This window comes from Mycteria americana, chromosome 7, assembly GCF_035582795.1.
Source record: "Mycteria americana isolate JAX WOST 10 ecotype Jacksonville Zoo and Gardens chromosome 7, USCA_MyAme_1.0, whole genome shotgun sequence".
NCBI classification, from domain to species: Eukaryota; Metazoa; Chordata; class Aves; order Ciconiiformes; family Ciconiidae; genus Mycteria; species Mycteria americana.
The window spans coordinates 65,151,978-65,174,599 of NC_134371.1; the positions used below are offsets into that span (position 1 = coordinate 65,151,978).

The 22,622-nt window shown below is 41.7% G+C and overlaps 1 protein-coding gene across 1 annotated transcript in view; it reads right to left on the bottom strand.

Moving 5' to 3' along the window:
* The window catches only part of DAB1 (DAB adaptor protein 1), a 123,626-nt gene that overhangs the window by 42,459 nt on the left and 58,545 nt on the right, over positions 1-22,622 (bottom strand). The gene's annotated exons all lie outside the window — the stretch shown is intronic.

Consider the following 22,622-nt stretch of genomic DNA (forward strand, 5'->3'; position numbering starts at 1 on the left):
CCAAGATCAAGATTGCTTGCTCGTAGGAAAATGGAAGTGTTGCCATTGACTTCAGGCTGAACGTGGCTAAGCTGAAGGTGTGCTTCAGACTCTCCCAACATGTTAAGCATTTAAAATTAATGATGGGCTCTTACTTAGATAATACAGGGATATTGATTTATTAGGTTTTTCTGAAAACCAAGTTGCATGCTATCTGTTACAATGAAATGAAATGTTCCCATCTCTCTATTCTGCATATGACAGGGAACGTTATCTCTGGCTTCTATTAAATCAAAGTTCTTTGACATTGCTTTATTGATTGTGAGACAGCGTTTTGCACTGAAATTAAACTGTGATCAGATTCCTTCCTCATGGAATTAAATTTGAAGATCATTCTACCATGGAAAAGTATCACCCACAATGTAAGACAGCAGATGGAGACACTCCAATTTATTTGGGAACCCTCATTAACCGTTCGAAAATCATTACATTTTTAATGGTTATGATATTTTACATACTGTATCAATAGTTGTACAAATTAAGTAAAGGTGACTGCAACATTATCCTTTCACATATTTTACTGTATGGAACGTTTAGCAAGAGTTTTTCACTTGTTTGAGGGATACTGAGTTGGAACATACACACGAAATGCAATGTTGCATACACACATCTGTACTCAAATGTAGATATAAACACTTCTTCGAACCTGCATTTTCACAGCCCTCGATTCATCTAATGTGTCCTTTCTACATATTCCAAGACTTCATTCCAAATATTATTTAATTTTTTGCTCATCGTAAAGCAGAAATGAGACTCCTGTTGCAGCCAGTAGAGATTTACCACCATAAAATACAAGATCAGAACAGCATCCTTTCTGTAAATCTTTGTTTTAAGGATGCAGCCTGCCTAGTGTTCTTCACAGCAGCGAGACGTGCACTAGAGTAAAGGACAGCAGAAAGGACAGCTCGAGGAGAAACACCATCTCATCCAGCCACCCAACAGAGACTTACAGTTGAGGCTACCTATAGATACATGCTCTGTGCATGTTTTGATTAGATTTGCGTCTGATGCATTTGCACAGATTAATCTGTCCCGTAAAATGAGACCAACCAATAGAAATGTCACCTTTATCCCTCAGTTTGTAACTGCTCACACGTGGCCACCCTCTCGATACTTGATATGAACAGGCCTGAAAGGAAATGAAACAAAAGCCACACAAAACTGCTTATAGCAGAACTACTGGGCAGTGCTCAGCAGTTAATATTCACAAGCTGATCTGCCCCTCTCTCTCCCCAGCCTCTTTTTTTTTTTTTTTTTTAATATCTTCAAGGTTTTACCATGACTTAATCCTGTCTCTAGTGGGTCAGAAGCACATAAAAGAAGTATTTCGTAACTCAGGGATATATTTGACACCCCTGTATGCCCATGCTGATGGATTCCATCACACCCTATTTGATGTTTTTACTGTATCTTTGCTGAGCGCTGCTATGAGCCATTTACCAATTCATAAGTGAGGTATCAAATTGTTTTGGAGGGCTGCAGTACGACAGAACAAATTATAGAGAAGACTTAATTTGTATTACGGTTCAATACAGTCAATTAAATATTGCACAAATTAGAAAGTAATTTAACATTTAAGCTTCAGTCGTTAAAAAAATCCACCGTACATAGCCTCCAAATTATTTTAGGTCTCCTGTGACTTTAGTTACTGTTGCAAACGTCAAGGATTTTAAATGCAAGCACAGATAAAGTCTCAAACCGGATAACTAAGACGAGTCCTTCTTTTTAGGCTAAACACGATGTCATTCTTATATTTTAGTCATACATTACAAAGTTTTTTCCTGGTGTTAAAGAAGTCCAAAATACCCACCTCCACCAAGGCTGCTGTCTTCCCTCTTCCCCTTAAGTTTGCTCTGGTCTCTCCCACTAGCCATTATTTTCTTTCCTTTTCTCCATTCTATCCCCCGCTTCTCCTCTTCCCCCAGGTTGCTCCCTGTACATCACATTGAATTGATTTAGCTGCCTCTGAGATCTGTAGCATTTCTAATTTCCCTTAGGCTGCTTGGCACCTATCATAAATTTTTTCACCCCTTATCCTCATCTTGCCCCTTTATTTCCATGCTGTAGCCTCCAGTGCCACTAAATCAATTAAGTCAATCAATTAAGTACTTGGAGGGTCCAGCAATCATGTCAAATATGTGAGTTAGATGGCATGAGAAAGCCACTGCTTTACTATCGCTATTTCTCTTTTAATGAGGTTGTCTATTTAGTGGAGCCTGGGGCACGGTGTTAAGAGCCACAACAAAAAATATCCTGCAAGCCGCAAAGCCTCCTATAAAAGCTGCCCCACCAAAAGCAGGAAGCATGTACCATACGATATTATATCTATAAGGACAAGTTTCACAGGGATTTAAGTTGCACAGCCTTTCACCTTGAATAACTAAACGGTGAGCCCATTTTCAGATAGGTGCTATCAGCCGACAGCTCCGCTGTTGTGATTTCCACGCTATCGATACTGGGATGTGGGTGGCAGATGTGGCCGCAGCATCCTCTGCGTTTCTACTCCTGTCTATTCACTTCTATCACATTTGAAGAAGCAATCATACATTTTGCATGTCACTTAAAGCTCCCCAAACATCAAAGTTACAAATGAAACTGCATAATCCTTAATGGATTCATAATAAAGTATGAACTACAGTTTCAGTCATACTGCTGTCTACATGCAAGTCCCCCGTACTCCAACTCACATTGTCATTGCTCAGCAGCACGGTAGGAAATCGGGCCCCACGTTAGGAATCCATTATCTGAGGGAGTCTTCCATTATCTTAGGAAGACTACTGAACAAATCGTAGAAACCGAACCTAACGTGGAAAATTACAGCAATGCCTTGACGACAAGCTTAGCAAGCCAGAAGTGTAATAGCACATTGACCATTATTTACTGCAACACATTAAGTGAAAACAATGAATTGTAAAACAAGTGAGTGGTTCTGAGATGAATTTTATCTCATTGCTGCAAGAAACATCAGAGTGGTACAGATGTGCGGCCGGCTCCTCCGCTACAGCTAGGAGGCTGCTGTGTTCTTTAACGGTCCTCAAGACATGCAGACGACGGCACTTTGTCAAGTGTTCTTCACGGCCATTTCCTTACAATTCCTGTTTGTTTTAGCTGAGATTTGCAGGGATCACGGGGACCACAACTGGTCACAAGCATTTCTCTAATTGCCTGTTTGTGCCACAATGCTTCTCTGCTGTTTCATTAAAATGCACTGAGTAGAGGTGGTCTGGAGCTGCTCATCTCCATCGTAAACACCCCACATTTCAAATAACACGCTTAAGGACCAGACATGAAACACTTAAATTCTCTACAGCTACAGATTCAAATCCCAGACCTGTTTCATAACTTTCAGGCATGGACAGAGAGCAGTCCCCTGTATGTAGACAACAACAACAAAAAAAAAGAAGCAAAAAAAAGAACAAGTGACACACAGATGTCTGGAACAAACATCTCATCAGACCTCGCTGGCATGGTTTTTTCCCTGGTAGTCATTAATGGCGCACAGATACTTGTTAAGCAGCTGTGAATCTTTCAACTTCCTTTCACCCTAGAGACAGTCCCATTTCAATGGGACCCATTTCAATGGGACTGTGTACAAACAGTTTGGGGAAAAAGTCACCAATCTCAAATGTCAATGAAATGGAAAATGAATCAGTAAATCATATTTGCACCACAAACTTTCCCATGTTGTTGTCTGGAACTTGGCATTTGGGTGGCAGATGGGGTGGCGAGGCATCGGCCTACCGAGATACGCGGGGAACAAGCAGATGGGGGAAGCGCAACAAGCCTTCCCCTATCCACTGCAAAAATTTTCAGTTTAACGTGAAATAGCAAAGAGGAGACAGTTTCGTGCATTTCAGAGCTACGGTTACCAATGACTCCAAGCTCCCTGCGAATTACTGCTGGACACAGCACAGGGTAACCGAAAGCAGGGGTGGTGACAGAGCTCAACCACCCAAAAAGCCAATTGCTCCCCCACCGCCACGACTGCATTCACCCACAGCCTTTCCTCTGCCTCCCTGGTGGTTCCTGAGCACTCGGCACAGTATAAAAACACTTCACGGGCGTTGTGGGTGTTGCTGAAGTGTAAATGAAGAGACAGAACTTGCAGGTTGCTGTCAGAGGCAGCTACATCCAACCTGATAAGGCTTTGCCACACACCTTGTGAATTTATCACTGCTGCGGATTTCTCAATTAGTGACAGGCTGCTACAAATCGTGGTGTTACTGCTGCAGTCTCCTCTCCCTCCGCTGGGCAGATGCTTTTCATTATCGTTTTTCTTTTCTATTATTTTGGCCCATTTTCCAAAGATGAACACAAAAAATTGTTTGGATTTTGCTCCAACTGGTCAGAAAGGCAAGAGGGGAGCAGTTCACCCAGGCCATATAATACAACAGGGGATGTTTGAGGAAAGCAATAGCGCTCACAAGAGAAACAGCTTTAGAAACTATGTGCCTAAACAAAAGGCAAATAGGAAACATCATATTTCGAATCTGACAGTCCTTTCCTACCGTGATGAGTCCTCCGGTTGCCTGTCCATAGGGAGAGGACAGCAGAATAAACAATATATGACAGATCCCAGTAATGTGGCTTAAATGTGGTAGTGGTTGGTGTGGGTAAACACTTGATAGACCAAAAAACCTGTTACATAAACATTTACTACAACACGTGGAAAATTTAATCTAGTTTGATCTAGAAAAGGAAGACAGAGGTAGAGTTTAAGCTTAGCAAATTATGAAAATACTGAATTCCTACTAGAATAGCAAGCGGCTTTGGAACACAGTATCATTTCAATTCAGCTTTCAAAAATAAATGTCACACCTGAATACCTGAAAAGCAAAAGTAGAAACCTTTTGTGGTTATGGAGATCTCAGTATTGGGAGGCATTTCCAGGCACTGGCCAAGACAACCAGTTTTGATCATAAAAGAGTATAAACTGAACGTACTACCCTGGAGTGAGAACTGAACCCTTCTGCTGAAGGAGACTGAACACATGCTATGTACTACACAATGAAATGAATGGTCCAGCCCCTGAATCTTTTTGACCCAAAGCCACTCATGAAGTTGGGGCTGAGCAATAGGTTATGGACTTTCTGTCTGAAAAAAAAAGAAAAAAACAAAACAAGAATAGAAGCAGAAAAGGAAAACGTAACCTCTGGAGCGTCCTCCAAGCCTGAAGGGACTTCTCAGATGGCAGCCTCTAAGCATGTCTTCACAATGAGAAGAAAATAAATCTGTCTAATCCCTGTGCTTCTTCCCTACACACTGATTTTGCAGACAATAACCTAAAGAAAGACTTTTCCAAGTGCCAACTTCTAAAAGGCGTTCAGTGCACAAGCTTTGCACTAAAAACACTTGGCACAAAAAGCACACTTTCAGATTATATGCAGATCAAAGCTTGGTCTATGCATCACAAAGGGGCACATAAAATATGGTGCTGATAAAGAAAAGAATCAAGACAGATTTGGCCCCAGTTATCACAGACTCAGTCCCTCCAGGGGGTCCGCAGTCTCGCTGAGACACAGCAAAGCACCCAAAAGATGTGTAAATTTAATTTCCTCTTAATAACAATAATAATAATAAACTCCTAAGGGCCATTCTCTTCCTACAGCCGAGGAGACTGAAGCAAAAAACACATTATGTGACTTCCCAGGCTTACATGGCAACGTGCAGCTGAGGCAGGAAGACAAAAGTCAGTGAGCATAATCGTACGTGTAAGGATAAGCGCCTCTTCAAGTGAAGTGCTAGACTAAGCTCAATCTGTACACTCCAATTCATCCTATACAAAGGCAAGCACTTAGCAAAAGTACCCCAGGTAGGAGCCTGTTTGGTTGGACTCGGGAAGATAGCTCAAAAGGGTTGTCCGGGTTTCAGCTGAGATAGAGTTAATTTTCTTTATAGTGGCTGGTATGGGGCTATGTTTTGGATTTGTGCTGAGAACAGTGTTGCTAATACAGAGATGTTTTAGTTGTTGCTGCACTCGTCAAGGACTTTTCAGCTCCCCATGCTCTGCCAGGTACAGAAGAAGCTGGGAGGGGACACGGCTGGGACAGTTGACCCCAACTGACCAGAGGGCTATTCCACACCATATGAACTCATGCTCAGCATATAAAGCTGGGGAAGAAGAAGGAAGGGGGGGACGTTTGGAGTGATGGCGTTTGTCTTCCCAAGTCACCGTTACGCGTGATGGAGCCCTGCTTTCCTGGAGATGGCTGAACACCTGCCTGCCCATGGGAAGGAGCAAATGAATTCCTTGTTTTGCTTTGCTTGTGTGTGTGGCTTTTGCTTTACCTATGAAACTGTCTTTATCTCAGCCCATGAGTTTTCTCACTTTTACTCTTCCAATTCTTTCCCCCATCCCACCAGGGGGGAGTGAGCGAGTGGCTGGGTGGGGCTCAGTTGCTGGCTGGGGTTAAACCACGACAGGGTACTTCAGCCTCAGCTAAAATCTGAATCAACCCTTACCATTGCCCTTGCTTTATGAAAAAAGTATCCTGCTACTGCCTGTATCTTACTTGGGGAGCAAGAGCAGCAAATTCTTAAGAGAGCAAACGTGAGTGTCCTTGTTTGTGCCTCCTGTGATAGGCACATGCAGTGGTGCTCTCGACTGGCCTGGAGTTGTCCTCACCCGAGACCCCCAGCATACACTGGGAGTCAATTAAGTTAGCGGGACTTAACTTTGCCAGCGCAGCAGCCTAATTGTGATGAATGGATCTACGATACTGAGCTAGCTGGATGTTCCAAGAAGTTAATTTGTGAAAGAGAACACCACTGAGGTAATAAACTTCTGTCTGGCTCTCATAATTTGTAATAATGTCTGACAAAGACCAGATATGAATTTAGCTACTGTTCATTGTCTTAGGAAGCAAATGCTAAGCTGCTCATGCACAAGATCCATTTATTAGATATATGAATTTGGAAAGGAACAAAACAAAACTGAAATGCACACATGGCCAATTTCGTATCTTCAATGGCTTTTCAATTTTTTATTGTACCAGGAGTGAAAGTAGCTAGCTAAATCTAAAACCCTTATCCAATTACTGTTAATTCCAAGTTATATTTTAAATATGTACTTGCAAACATTGTTCCGGGACAAAGAAAATCCTAAAGGGCAAGGAAACATTTTCACAGAGCTTTGGAAAAGCAAATGTGCTACACTGAAGCCGTGACTCTGGACCTCCCAGGAGTCTCGTACTATTTTCTTATTGTTTCTGCATCAGACACAGTCATTGTTTTATCAGGATGGTTAAAACAAAGAAGGATTTGCACAGCAATATCAGGAAGCAGCAAACCTGATCCTTGATACCAAAGTCAATGGCCCCACTAGGCCATAATCAGCTAGTAATGCAATATGGCCCTACATTGCAACTGTATGGGACCACCTATAGATTACAACACATGGTTTTACCTTGCCACTTCTCTATTTCAATGCGGGTACAAGTAACAATACTTGCCTATAAGGACATTATTTTATTCTTTGGGATGGCAGCAGCCCAGTGGCCATTGCTGGGTTTCCAGGGCTGTAACACATCTGTCCGAGTGTATTCCCCCTTAGCCCCCACCTCATCACCTTCTGCAAAATGGTCAGTAGATCAAAATAGCCATAAATATGCCAATATTGCCCTCGACTCTCAAGCCAAAGCTTGCATACAGCCCAAGTGTATCACCTCTGACCATGCCTTGTATTTTTTCCTGATATACTCTGAAGTTTGTAAGACTCTCATCGATTAAATCTGGAATTTGAGGGAGCACAATATTCAGTAATGAGACAGTCAGTTCATTACAGTATCACTGAACCTCTCCATATTTTTATTGCATTCATCTTTATAGCCTGTGAATGTCTTTTGAAAAGCCCTTACTTTTACAAGGTTCTTTTGTTCCTTTACACCAATATTCCTCACCTCCTGAAATGATTTTGATTTACATGAACAGCACAAGAAATTCCATCATGCAACTCCTAGGAGCCTTGCTGGTAATTTTTTGGCATTAACTGTTGCAGATCTTAACTGCGTCAGATTCAGCAAGCATTATGACCCACCCTCTTCTTTGTAGCCTGTGATTTGAAAAGCTCGTCAGTGAAAAACAGCCTCTGATTCTCTTGATTTGTCATGCAAACCCTATAAAGCAGGCTTGCAAAGATCACAAAAATCCCACTCATACTGGCAATACTAAAATTTAAGTTGCACTGGATAGTCATCAAACAGCAACTTTCTTTAATCATAAATCTACTTCCATAACATTACAAACTTCTCTGGAAAAGGGGAAAAAGGACAAGAGGGATTTCTTTTATATTGATCTATCTGTCTCCCAGATACTCATACCAATTTAATAACACTTTAAAGAGGGCTGAGAGAAAGCACATGTACAGAGAAGAATAAGAATAGAAAAGGACTCTACGAATTCACAAACTGTGTATAACCAGTATGTCATGTTCATGAGCCAATTGAAAATGAAAGCAAAAAAGCTGAGAAGTTCACATGACACAATGTTTTACATCTTTCAAATACAAAAGTGATTTCATAATCAGAAATAAACCAAAGCATACAAGCACGAAATCCTACCTGTGTTCCACAACAATAGATTGGTTTCCAGTAGCACAGTATAGAACTGGACAAAATCCACTCAGCTCAACTCTTCAACTCCAATGGCTTAATTTTCTAGTGGCCATCACATAAATATACAAGTAAAGGAGACATCCTGGAATGTCCCCTACCGCAGGCATCGGTTTGCATATGAGAAACACTTGAGTTTACCTTTTCCATACCATAAACAGGTAAGCCTTTCATCCTGGGGTCACCCTTCTCTACTACTACATTTTCTGAAATATATTATCACGAGAAACCCTCCTGGTTCCTAGCAGAGCTGTCTGAGCTGCTGGATATTCTTCCCAATGCAGAACTGGCCTTTGAGGCGATGGCCGACTCTTTGAAAAGACCATGGAACAACCTTTGCCAATATCGTAAGATCTCAGACTATTCCCTAACTGGAGGCGTACGATCACCGAGCATTATAACGATGCCCATGTTGAAGGTGCCTGAAGGCTGCCGATGGACGCAGTGCAACTGCAGGTTAGCAAAAGATGACTCTGGAGCGATGAGCTTTACAATTCTGAAACAGTATCATTAACTACCTATCCTGGTCATAAATGCCACGCTGGCACTTCAGGCCATTTTATTTTCAGTCTTCCTACAGAAAAAGAGAGGAAACCGTTTTCTTTGAGTTACAGTTGCATGTATAAACAAACTTCAGATAATCCCATAAATGTGCCACTCCTTCATTTGTTCAGGTCCTACAATAGACACTTAACCTAGGATATAAAGCATCCGTAGCAACACAATGAGTGCGTGCAGTACTTGAGCCCTATGATAAGAATAAAATAAAATGTAAAAGGCAAACCTTAAAGAGACTCTAAACAAGAACAAAGAACTTGCAGGTAATTTTTGTCTCGATTTTGGTTTTTTTCCCTGGCATTATCCCGAGGTAGGAATTTCTGGAGTCGCACTCAGTAGGTGCTTGGCACATTGTATGACAACAGTTCTACATTTCAACTCAGGCAGTGGAGAGTATTTATAAGTTCTGCCTGGCACCTTCCAAAAGGGAACCCTAAAGCTCCCATTTGCACATTTTAATGCCCAGAGTTGTTTCTTCCCTGCTCGTTTTCATGTAAAGCAGGCTGAATGTTTGGTTTTAGTCTTCTCCTGCTAATTGAAATCTCCAAAAGCAAACTTTGATTAAACAGTCAGCACGCAGACGTGGCCCAGCAGAGAGCACGGTTCAACTACACTTGCTTTTCTCTCTCCGTGCCTTGCTTTCCTGTCCTGGCAGTGGGTGTCACACAGGGTCTGCCTTTCAGAAAAGCTGTCAGGCAGTGCTGCCCTCACCTTTTACTTAAATGCATGCAGTAGAGCCTTTCATAGCTTTGATGCGTGGATGCTGGCTTGTTTTCTCCTACTTATTCCTTTAGTTCTCCCCCCCCCCCCCCCCCCCCCAACTTCCGTGCACAGCATGTCTTCTACTTCTCTTGTAATCAAAACTGAACTTCCTCATTACTTCACTCTCAGCACTGCTCAGCACTAAGCCTTATGCACGTACAGGTTACACTCTCACGTGCTTTACACTTTAAAATACTTCCAAATTCCTGTATCATTCATAGGAGCACATTTGGCTACTTAAAGATCCCATAAGGCTATAAAACCTTCTACAAACCAACTCAGCCTTTTTAAAAGCAAAGACACAATCAAAAAAATTGGATTCAGATCCATATTTTGACTACCTAAAAAGAAAAAAAAATACTGAGAGCTATACAGAGCAGGGGCTAGGAGCCATATGCAATATTTTCAGATACCCAGACTTCTCATTTGCTTTAAATGTCAAGGCACTCAAATTAATTAGTGCTCTTCCTCACCTATTTCACAACGCTCCCTTTGAAGTCTGCAGGAATGTTGCTGCTTGCTTCGCTGGGAGTACAATGATGCAGAAGTAGGATGGGAACTACAAAGGATTAAAAAGTATTAACAGTAGAGATAGCTAGAGTCCATTAAATGCTGCTTTTTCTAGAGGAGTGCTACAATTCAGGGACATGTTAGGCACTGCTGTAATTCCACGATTACCACCAGGTGCTGGGTAGCACAACAGGAGATGCTGGTCCAGCCCTTAGGCTCTCCGACACATGGTTGCCTGCATGCTGAGCATACAGTGCATAAACCGGAAAGGTTAGGAGTACAATTAGCTCATTTAGGAAGACGACTTTTATGAACAGTTATTTATATGTTAAGCAAAGATCTATTGGTATCTGAAATTTATTACTTATTCAACTGAAAGTCATTTAGGAAGACGACTTTTATGAACAGTTATTTATATATTAAGCAAAGATCTATTGGTACCTGAAATTTATTACTTATTCAACTGAAAGACAGGGATGAAAGCAGGTATTTGTATTGGGTAACTGTTGACAAATAAGAGCATCCAGTGGAAACCACTGTCGTCCTCCTCTTCTCCTTCCACAGGGCCACTTATTACATAGACTAAGTGGAAGAAAAGGCATTTACTCATCCTCCTGGACTACCAGACTGAAAAAAGCTCTTGCCAACTTCCCTGTAAAGACAAATGTGTTCCTGAGGGTAGAACATCATCCACTGATTTTATTGCCAATAGAGATCTATTACTATCATCCCGCAAACTCCAGATAACTTTAAAAGTAAACCTTCTTGTAGTTTCCCTCTCCCATTACATTGACAGTGAAGGTCATCTGTCTCCCTTGCATCTGACCCCAGCAATAGGAGAGGTTAAACAGCCTACAAGTTAGCACAGGAATTCAGAAGCATCGTCGGTAGTATTGCTATTACCAGGGCAAACAGAAAATTGCAGAGCAGCCTAGCAGATAAAATGCACTGAATAGGAAGGAAAATCACCAGCACACCTGGGGCGTAATGCTTCCCAGCCATCTCCAAGAGGAAGGAAGAGCAGATTTCAAAGGGGGACGTAACTTTCCGTAATGGCACCTGCTGAAGGTCCCCCACCGCTCTCCAGGGAGGTTTCAGTGCACCTCAGCTGCCTGCGCTATCATTATGTCAGCATTTCTCTTGCTAAATCCTTTCCTGAGCAGTTTGAAATCCAGCCATTATAATTCAGCGTGTGCTGAAAATGGGCCTGAATTTTTTTTCTAGGGTTTCTTTCTTTCATTTTTCTAGTTAATGCATTAACCTGGCTTAAAAATATCAGTACTTGCAAACAACTCCCCCGCCCCAAGCAACTCTGTATTTTGGGTGCTCTTCTATAAGGCAAAATCACGGCTGGAGTCAGTGGGACTACAATGTGGCTTTCATATCCTAATTTATTTATCTGAATCACAAAAGGGCAGTGGTTATAGGCACCCCCCACCCCCCCCCCCAATATAACACTATACTTTGAGTTTTCTGCTGTGGGACAATACTTCATCGGAGGGATGCAGTGCAGCTCCACTATATAACGGGATCCATAACAACAAACATTTTTATAACCAAAAGTTGACTTTCAAGTTTTTAGTAAAATTCACCCCAACTTCTGTTTAAGCATACCAAACATTAAAGCTAAACAATATCGGAAGTGTTTACATAGTAATTTTTACTACAACAGCTCTATAGACAGACACTCCTCCATATGCAATGGAGGCCAAATGGCGATTGGGACCACGCATATTGTGAGGTTCCCCATACCCTAACACACAATGCGTGTAGCAGTACCTCCCTTTCTTAAATCCGTCCTGGGGTGCTTGGCTTAAACAACAGGAGGCCATATACAGCCAAATGAGACCATCACTAAAGTAATAAAGTCTTATTTCCTGCCTTTTTGAAAGCAATCCAATTTTTACCCTTTTCACACTGAAAAAATATAACTACAACAAATTCCCACAAATTATTTCAGTTTGGATAAAACGTCTGGAATAGCTTTATTTTATCTTCATGCCAATCAGTGTCAGAAATATTACAAGGCAGTTCCTGCAGATACTCACTACAAGAAGGTTGAACTCAGCTGCAGATCAGGGCACTTCCAGGTGAGAGGAAGCATACAAATTTCAGCCTCCCTCTGTATGCCAAGTGTTAGGAGGAAAGACGTAAGGTTCAAACCAAAGCTCCTGATCCCAAAACACTCAGACTTCACAATGTGCAAAATCACACCTGAGTTTTGCCTTTTGTGACCTTTTTTTCACAGTGACAAAACTGTCATAATACATAAGGCTTTTACAGTCTTCATACAGCAAACTGGGCATCTATAAAATGTATCTCTCTGAGCTTGGGGCTATTAAAAATCCCAGTGGAGCACTCTGAACCATCCAAACTGTCTAGGGCACAGTTTGGAAGGCCAGTAAGAAATGAATTACAATAGTCAATAAGGGATGTAATTATGGAAGTAGGTTCTTCTGACATTTACATTTTGCTAACTGTCAAATGTTATTTATGAAATGTGTTATTGTTTCCCTTTTGAAGTATCGGAAGACTATAAATACCTTTTAAGAGTAATGCGCAGGGTTTTTAAGCCCCCTACGCTGCCATATTCTAATTAGATATATTTATTGCATGTAGAACAGTAAATGCCATGTCTTACTATTCATATTTACCAGTAGAAAGAGGGGAAACTGCCAAGCAACAGGGCAAGACTCCCAGCTGGCCAGAGGGATCTTTCGCAGGCAGAAGCACACAGTTCCCGTAACGCATAAGAAAGGCCACAGGTGTCACCATTTTCAAATGTACATGCAAAATGTGACTTTGCTGTTTTTCAGTATGCTCTTTATTGTTATTACATAATATTTTAATAACTGCAGTCCTTAGAAGTCCTTAGAAGTCCATATTTTTATCACTGCAGTCCTTAGAAGTCCTCAGCATGGTCCAAGACCCAACATTTCTTACAAAAACTTCCTATAAACAGATAACTCTGATTAAAAAACCCCCAAATTCAAAAGGTAATCCCAGAGAGTTTATACTTTAATTCCAACCATTGAGAGCTAGGGGCCAGATGCCCCTTGGAACACCTCTGAGACGCATGACCGCAGTAGCTCCTCCTCATAAACCCTTGGGCATGAAGAAGTCCTTCGCTCACTGCCCTGGCAGATGTCCTCCATTGCTCCTCTGCTCCTTCCTTCCGGACGAGTCCACTGCGGGTGGCTCACCCCTGAAATGCCAGGCTGACACAGTAGAAGGCATGGTTGATTTGACCTGTGCAACCATTCCCCAAGCCACACCTCTGCAAGGCCACAACAGAAACAACAGCCAGCCAGAAGAATGATTTCATGGGCTGGATCTGCAAGCCACTAGATGGGCTGTCCTCATGCCAGGCAAATGACAAGAGGGTGACTGCAAGAGGCAGCACAGATCTGCATGACAGGCTGTGATCACCATTGAATTTAACAAGTTTCTAGTACAGGAGTGTTTTAAGGAGGGATTTGAAGAAAAAACAAGGGGGTACTGCATGAATATGTGCAAAGAATTCCTCCAAAGTATGATGGGCAGGATGGGAAGAGGATCAGAGTCATTTATTTGAAAACTGAATAAATGAGTGATGAAAGTTGGTACTGTGGAATGACTCCTTGAAAGTGAATGAAGAGTAGACAGCCATGAAGAGCCTGGGAAAAAACAGTCAGGCTATAGGTTGATAAAACAGAGAAGGCAGATTCAGTGTAGGAATGCAAAGAGAAGTGTGACATGATTGAAAGAATAAGCTGAGACAGCAATCTTGGCAGTCATGATGGATTTCAAAAATAAAAGTCACATTTGTCAAGGACAAAGAAAAGGATAACAATTGAGACACAAGCTGAAGAGAGGCAGGATGGTGTTTTAACTGTAAGTATGACAATAAATGCTGTATTTCAGAGCAGTTAAGAAGAATCTGCAAGATCTGGAGTTACGCTGGATGTGACAATCAAAAACAAGGTTGAGTCAAAAAAGGCTGCTGAGTTCACAGGGCTGAATAATAGATGATGCTGATATTTTCCTCAGCACTCTGAAAAGGAGGTCAGAGAAAGACCTTTGGGAGTCAGGATTAAAAGGCCTGGTTTAGCCACGTTAAGCTTGAACTGTTAGCTAAACGTTGTAAGGAGAGGGCTGGAGAGACAGGTCAAGATTTGAACAGATGGAGACAGGGGTGGCACGCGTGGTTTGACACAGTAACAACATTTGTATTTGCAAATGAAGTAACTCTGATAAAAAGCACAGCAGGAAAAGAAAAAGAGATCAAGCACAGAGAGCACCCAGGAAATCCCAGATGAAAACTGCAGGAGAGAGAAAGAGAAATTAGAAACATGGGTAAAATCCAGAGACCAGAGTCAGGGAGGCCAGGAAGAAGGACTTCATTCAAAATCAGCTGATAAATTAACAATGCTAACGAAGTGCTCCACCTGACATCAGCCATGAAGGGGAACTTTGGGAAGATCAGTTTCAAAGAAATGAAGAAGACAAAACCCACCTCTGGGAGCTTCTGGCCTGGAGCTGGAAGGAGCCCCAGGCAGGGACCATTAACAATCTCCTGGCCAATACCATGCTCCAGCAAACACAAAAAAATCAATGAACTAATCACACCATCTCTCCTGCTCACTGCACAGCGAGTAAAAAGCAGATAAAATTAATTCCTTCTTTTATTTCTATTTTTAAATATTCAGAGACGCTCAGTGATAGAGAGTTGACAGTTTGACATTTCATCTGCTCCAGCACATGTGCTTCAAGGAATAACTACAGATCCATAATCATACCTCAATTTCTGGTCAAAGATGCCAGAACCAACAGATTTCCAGTAAAGTCAAGAAGTACCTTTGGTACATTTTAAATGAGGTATCTTCTGCCAACAGTGAGAATTTTAATTGTGCTAAAATTTTCTTTCAGCCAAGTTTAGCTGTCCTGTTAGCAATCTATCAGCATAATTAACACTATCATTCACATCAAATGGAGAAGAGCAGCAACTCCAGAGGTTATCAGCACAAACCTGAAAAAGTCTTGGAACAACCTGGAAAATGCTTTATAGAAGCCTTAGCAACAATTTTGAAAAATCGGTGCGTTATAAGGTCAAGAGAGCTTAAAAGGTCAGGAAGATGGGCAAGATGTGGACATCTAAAACAGTGGCTGGATCATATCACAGCCATAACATTATCTCACTAGAAGAGAACAATCTGAGGCCAGCGGGATTATAACCACCCACGAGAGGGGTTATTTATTTGGACATCATTAAGAGTTAAAACAGAAGCCCAACCATGAGTTCTGTGGCCAGCAAATTCATTTTTTTGTACAAAATGCTACAGGTAAGGTCTGGTCTGCCTTCCATGGAACCAGGAGGTATCATTCATGGAGTAGTAACACCTTCTCAGGTAGATAAACCCTGCTCTGCATGAGAGTCACATAATCCTTCTCAAAGATAATAAAGAGTAAGGGATGGATAACAAGAATGAGAATACATATATTGAGATGATATATATATATTTCTATATACAGTTTTCCTTCCTGGATTTCGTACTGACAACCTGAAGAAAATGGCTACAGATTAAATTCATAAAGCATTGAGTAACACACTGCAACACTTCTTTGCAATAGTGTAACCCAATCAGACATTTACAGTATTCCTAGAAATTATACAAACCCATAGGCTGTGCCAAGCCCTGTACTTTGATAAAGATATGGGTCAACATCTCTGAAAGACTAGCCAATCCCTCCAAAGTGCGTAACAGATAATGCAAATGAAACTCACTTTTAGGGTGTTGCATAGGACAAAATAAGAAAAATTGGTGAAATGGCTATCATCTTCATAAACTGGGTTATACTCCATTTGTTTAGGGTATTTCTCACAAAGAACCAAGATACTGATATAGGTCTATGCACTGGTTTTGGCTGGGATAGAGTTAATTTTCTTCATAGTAGCTGGTATGGGGCTGTTTTGGATTTGTGCTGGAAACAGCGTTGATAACACAGGGATGTTTTTGTTGCTGCTGAGCAGTGCTTACACCCAGTCAAGGCCTTTGCTGCTCCTCACCCCACCCCACCAGCGAGGAGGCTGGGGGTGCACAAGAAGCTGGGAGGGGACACGGCCGGGACAGCTGACCCCAACTGACCAGAGGGCTATTCCATACCATATGGCGTCATGCTCAGTATATAAAGCTGGGGAAGAAGAAGGAAGGGGGGACGTTTGGAGTGATGGCGTTTGTCTTCCCAAGTCACCGTTACGCGTGATGGAGCCCTGCTTTCCTGAAGATGGCTGAACACCTGCCTGCCCATGGGAAGGAGCAAATGAATTCCTCGTTTTGCTTTGCTTGTGCGTGTGGCTTTTGCTGCACCTATGAAACTGTCTTTATCTCAACCCACGAGTTTTCTCACTTTTACTTTTCTGATTCTCTCCCCCATCCTGCTGGGGGGGAGTGAGCAAGTGGCTGGGTGGGGCTTGGTTGCTGGCTGGGGTTAAACCACAACAGTCTATCATGCTTTTTGGACAACTGTAGAGTCTAGATAAATATTTCATCTATAACAATAGCCCATATATATTGCAGTATATTCTGGCAATTTGCATATCCACAAGCTGATGCAAAATTTTACTTTAACAGAAATAATTCTTTACTTAAAGTCAAATAGTAATTTTTTGCTGTCATTATATTTCTCTTTCACAGTGTCTGGGTTTTCCATTGAAGTCAACAGGATTTTGTAATTAGAAAAGGCATGAGTTTAAAAGTATACCTCATTACACGAATGCAGAAGAAAATGGTTTCCCAAGTATTTTATGGAATTTAATTATTATTTTTAAATAAATTTTTGGAAAGTAACCTACAGTAAACAAAGATTTATTGTTACATAAATAAACAATGAGACAATTACAGCCTCTTTATGGAGACCATATTAGTCATGCACATCTAACGAAGCATTACTAAGCTATCACAGGGAGATAGCCTGATGTGTGTGATTAACAAAATAATACTCATAAATAGCTAATGAACTATGATGGTCCTTTAAAAATTTTGCATATCCTGCTATATTGAGAGTTATGGTTTTTGTCGCTTTCTAAGGAACACATTAACCACTAAGTTCCATGCTGAAAAGGAGAGTATTAAATAGCGCAATGCAACTATTTGCATTTTTGCCTTCTACAGACCATGTTTTTGAAAATATAAAAGAACTCTCATGAAAGTCTACTAATGAAGAATACATCTCAGCTTGTGCCGTACTGTGTTTGAAAGATGACGTCTTGAGTTGTCACTGGGGTGCAGGGGGAATATGACAGAACAAATGATCAAAAATTATTTTCATATAATATGCAGCCATGAAATCTCTGAAGTGACATTAGGTAGAAAAAGTCTGGGTTTAGCAATAATTGTGGCAGATTTTTTACACCAAAAAAAAAAAAAAAAGTATTTCCTTCAGGTGATGTATATATTTGGCAAACATATCCTGGGGAAGTCAAGTGGGATGGATGGCCAACACACGACAGTAGACAAAAGAGGTACATTTATAAGAAAAAACAGGGTCAAAACCCATGTGTAATGACAATTTTTGGCATACAACTGGAGAACATCCTGTTAGTCAAACTAAATACAACTTCAGAATATACAGCTAATGTTGGGACTTCATCAGCAGAACAATTTGTGTTGTTCTGCCTACGTGGGCAGGCTCCTCCAGCAGATGAGCGGAGTCTATATAACAGGATACGCAAACTACAGGCTTGTAGGGTGAACTCTGTAAGCAGGGCCTTTCCTATCACGTTCTAAATACATTGACAAGTATTTGAAAAGTGGTATGAAGGGACCTGTTTGGATTAATCCATGGAACAGAATGATGAAATATAAGAGAGGAGTATTATTATTTCTATTGCAGTGCTACAGGTTAACTAAATTGTATCACATCTACAGTGCAAACTCACAGCAAATTCTTCTTGTATTTTTCTTGATGAGATAAATTCTTCCCAAATGACATTCCACCTTCAACCTAATCTCCTTCATGGATAAATTTACCCAAAGGGCAGAATTCCTGATGGCTGGAATATTAGTATTACTAAAATCATTATTTTTTGATGAATATTAGGTCTGGAACACAGTAGAGAGAGCGCTATAAAGTACCAGGGAAAAACCTTTGCTTATCATTTTCAGTAGTAACCCAACTACAGCCCTTCATCTGTAATGAATTATGGAGCAATGCCCCTAAATCATCTGTATGAAGTCAGGTATGACACTGCCAATTTTAAAAAATTTGCTAGTTTTGAGCTACAAATTGATTTTTTATTGTGATAAATTAAAATCCAATAGTAGCCTACAAGATACTGAACATACAGGAGCCTACATTTTTTCAGAATATTTTTTCTCTTTTCTATCACATGAGACTGCCATTGTGGCAGACATGATAGCAGTAGCCAATGACAAAAATTAAGAAAGGACACTCTGGAGAGGTAAATAACCTTTCCAAATAAACAATAAATGAGCACTGTGCCCCAAAATATCCATTTGGGAATCCTAAAATTACGAAAATACAACTAAAGAGAAAGCATTGTGGGGGACAGGGAAAGCAGTTAAAGGAGGAGAAAGCAAATGCAAGATTACCCAGGCTGTTCCCTATTAAGGGCATATTTTTTTTCCCTGTTGCATGAATGTGAATGTCAGTCTCCAAACTTTATAAACTCTTAAGTTTAACATTGATACAGGACAGGCTGGATCGATGGGCTGGGGTGAATTGTATGAGGTTTAACAAGGCCAAGTGCAAGGTCCTGCACTTGGGCCACAGCAACCCCATGCAACGCTACAGGCTTGGGGAAGAGTGGCTGGAAAGCTGCCTGGCAGAGAAGGACCTGGGGGTGTTGGTTGACAGCCGCCTGAATATGAGCCAGCAGTGTGCCCAGGCGGCCAAGAAGGCCAATGGCATCCTGGCCTGTATCAAAAATAGCGTGGCCAGCAGGACTAGGGAAGTGATTGTGCCCCTGTACTCGGCACTGGTGAGGCCGCACCTCGAATACTGTGTTCAGTTTTGGGCCCCCCACTACAAGAGGGATATTGAGGTACTGGAGCGCGTACAGAGAAGGGCAACGAAGCTGGTGAAGGGTCTGGAGCAGAAGTCTTATGAGGAGCGGCTGAGGGAGCTGGACTGTTTAGCCTGGAGAAAAGGAGGCTGAGGGGAGACCTCATCGCTCTCTACAACTACCTGAAAGGAGGTTGTAGAGAGGTGGGGGTCGGTCTCTTCTCCCAGGTAACAAGTGATAGGACGAGAGGAAATGGCCTCAAGTTGCGCCAGGGGAGGTTTAGACTGGATATTAGGAAATTTTTCTTCACCGAGAGGGTTATCAAGCATTGGAACAGACTGCCCAGGGAAGTGGTTGAGTCGCCATCCCTGGAGGTATTTAAAGGACGTTTGGATGAGGTACTTAGAGACATGGTGTAGTGGTGGTTTTTGGCAGTGTTAGGTTTATGGTTGGACTCGATGATCTTAAAGGTCTTTTCCAACCTATATGATTCTGTGATTCTGTGATTCTGTGATACCAGAAGACCTGTGTGAGCAAACCACAAACTTTTTGCTGCCCCTTTCCCTTCTGTCCCATCAAAAGAGCCAGGCTGAGCAATCGTACATCTCCAGTTTAGCCAGCTTATGGAATTTTCTCTATTGCTTCTAAATCAAGAATGGGATTATCAGTGTCCTGCATTGCCTAATTGCATCATCCTTATTGTGCTTTATAGGAGGCTCCACATTATAGCAGTAATGCAGCTTTCTTTGGGGGTGACTTTAGCACACAGACATTGACATGAGACTACACAGATGGTATTATTTACTACTACGACAGCTGACATCTCTTAGCCTGACACCAGGACGAGCCAAAGCTGTATGGATGAGACACAGTGCATCACCCCTAAGTATTTGTCTCTTGTGCTGTGGAAAGCACCTTGCCTCAGTAGTGCTCCTGCAGGTTCAGAGAGCCCAGAGACACTGTCGCGGTCTGTCCATGACCTGTTGCTCACGTTACCCAGTGTATTTCAGATGTTGAGACTGTATGTGACTACCAGCAGGAACGGGAATGAGATGTAGGTCAACTGTAGGCTGACGAAGCAGAGACAGGCTAGATGAGAGAGACTATGAGAAGAGTGGTCAAAGACGTGAAACTTTGGGACATGGAGAGAACCAAGCTGGGGAAAAAGCCAAAGGGATGGTGGCTATGAAGAACCGGGAAAGGAGTTCATGCATCCCTGTTTCAAAAGCTTGGCATGGAAAGCACAATTCTCCAGCTTTCCAAAAAAACCACGTAAAAACTGATGTCAAAAGCTCCCCACATCCCTCTGCCACAGTCCTGTTTCAAGGACAACTCAATACTCCTGTCCATCACTCTGGCAGCTCAGGGGCAGATGTCTGGAAGGTGTATTTAAAGGTTTCAGTCTAAGCCTCAGTGAGTGAGTGACAGGGTCACTATAAGGATGATACAGTTATGTCAGATTTAGAGTACAGGGTATCAAAGTTATGAAATGAAGGAGACTTGTTCTCATGTCCCTGCCTCACTAGTTGCAGATAGGAGAGTGTGCAGGATGCTGCAGGAAAGGCAATTTGGCTAAACCACACCTTTGTTTCTAAACACATCCCCTTTTCCCTCTTTATTTCATGAAAATAAATCCTATGTTTGTGAAACATTCAGAGACAAGTGCCACAGGACAAGTCTCTCTCTCTTCTTTTTTTATTTTCCCAAGAAAAGGCTTTAGTCTTAGGAAAGTAATTGTGGCCTCAGTGCAATTTGCACAGTGCTTGGCAAGGCAGTAGGCTGCACACTGAAGAAAAGAAAACAAAATATTGCCATATTGTTCAGTGTATTACACTCTGTTCTGTACACCAAATGAAGCTGGTATTCTCTGGCCAAAAAAAGTATGTCATCGCATAGTTAAATACTACCTTAATGTCTGTTTATTAGAGGACCCAACCATGACCGCACTGGCAGCCCTAATCCTGACATTTCCTATCTCTGAACACAGGCTGTAACCTCAGCAATGTTCTCTTAAATACTGCTTTTGTATGAATACTTTATGCATGCTGTACACAACACATTCAATGAACTTTTCATTACTAACTACTTGTATTATGTATCAGTGAGCTCAATGACATTGATTTTCTAATAATATAAATTAACTGGCAAAGATAATTTCATCTATCATCAGTAGGGTTTTATTTCTGGCATCATGTTAAATAGTTAATCTTTCAAAAGATTAAATCAAGAGCTTTTTAAAATTCAAGGCAGAGCTTAAACTGCTGTAAAAAATCTTCTTAATTAGGATTAAAACAGTTTGTGTGTTGTCACTTTATATCTAAGTAGTATAATGTTTTGCTTAGGTTTCTTCTTTCAGAGCAATTTAAAAAATCAAACATGAGATTTCTGTGGCAAAAACTGCGTAAGGCATGGAAGTCTCCTGCAGCTTCCTCGACCAGATGCTACTGGATGAGTTGCTGCTTGGCAACCTCAACGGCAACCTGAAACTTTCCAGTATCTTTTACCTCCAATTCCATACAACATATACTTTTTCTACCACTGATGATACAAAAGCTCTGATTCTTATGGTTACTACATATCTGACAGAAGACAGACACTGCTGTTAATAGGAGTATATCACATTATGGTGACTGCGACTGCACTGATCTGGAATTATGGACCTGACAGAATTCTTTAGGATTCCCCTTGGACATCTTCAGGGCAATCCCAGCTAAGTGTGTGCTGCTTCCAGGAGCTCCCCAGCTCCCAGTGCCCTTCCTTCTCCCTCTCCATCTCAGCCTTGGGGAAAACAAGCTTCGCTCTCCTAGGGTTGTCTGCAGCTCCCTGTTCCAGCTTGTTTTCTTCCCCTCAGCTTCCCCTGACACAAAGGGCCCAATCCAAGACAATCCTAGCCTCTAATCCTAATCCCTTGCCATCAGACTCTCAGAAGTCACTTGGTACTACTGAGGAATCTTAAGCAGCATCCAGAGGACTGGTGCAGTTGGGCCTAGGCTGGATAAGAAAACCCATATGGGCACAGACACCAGTCTGTACCTTGGACTGCTAAAGCCTTCTGCAGACAGTGGGCTGGTATTTCCAATAAACAACTTTTTATCTGGCAGAAGAAAACAAATCCCTTCTCACCACTTTCTGGACTCAGA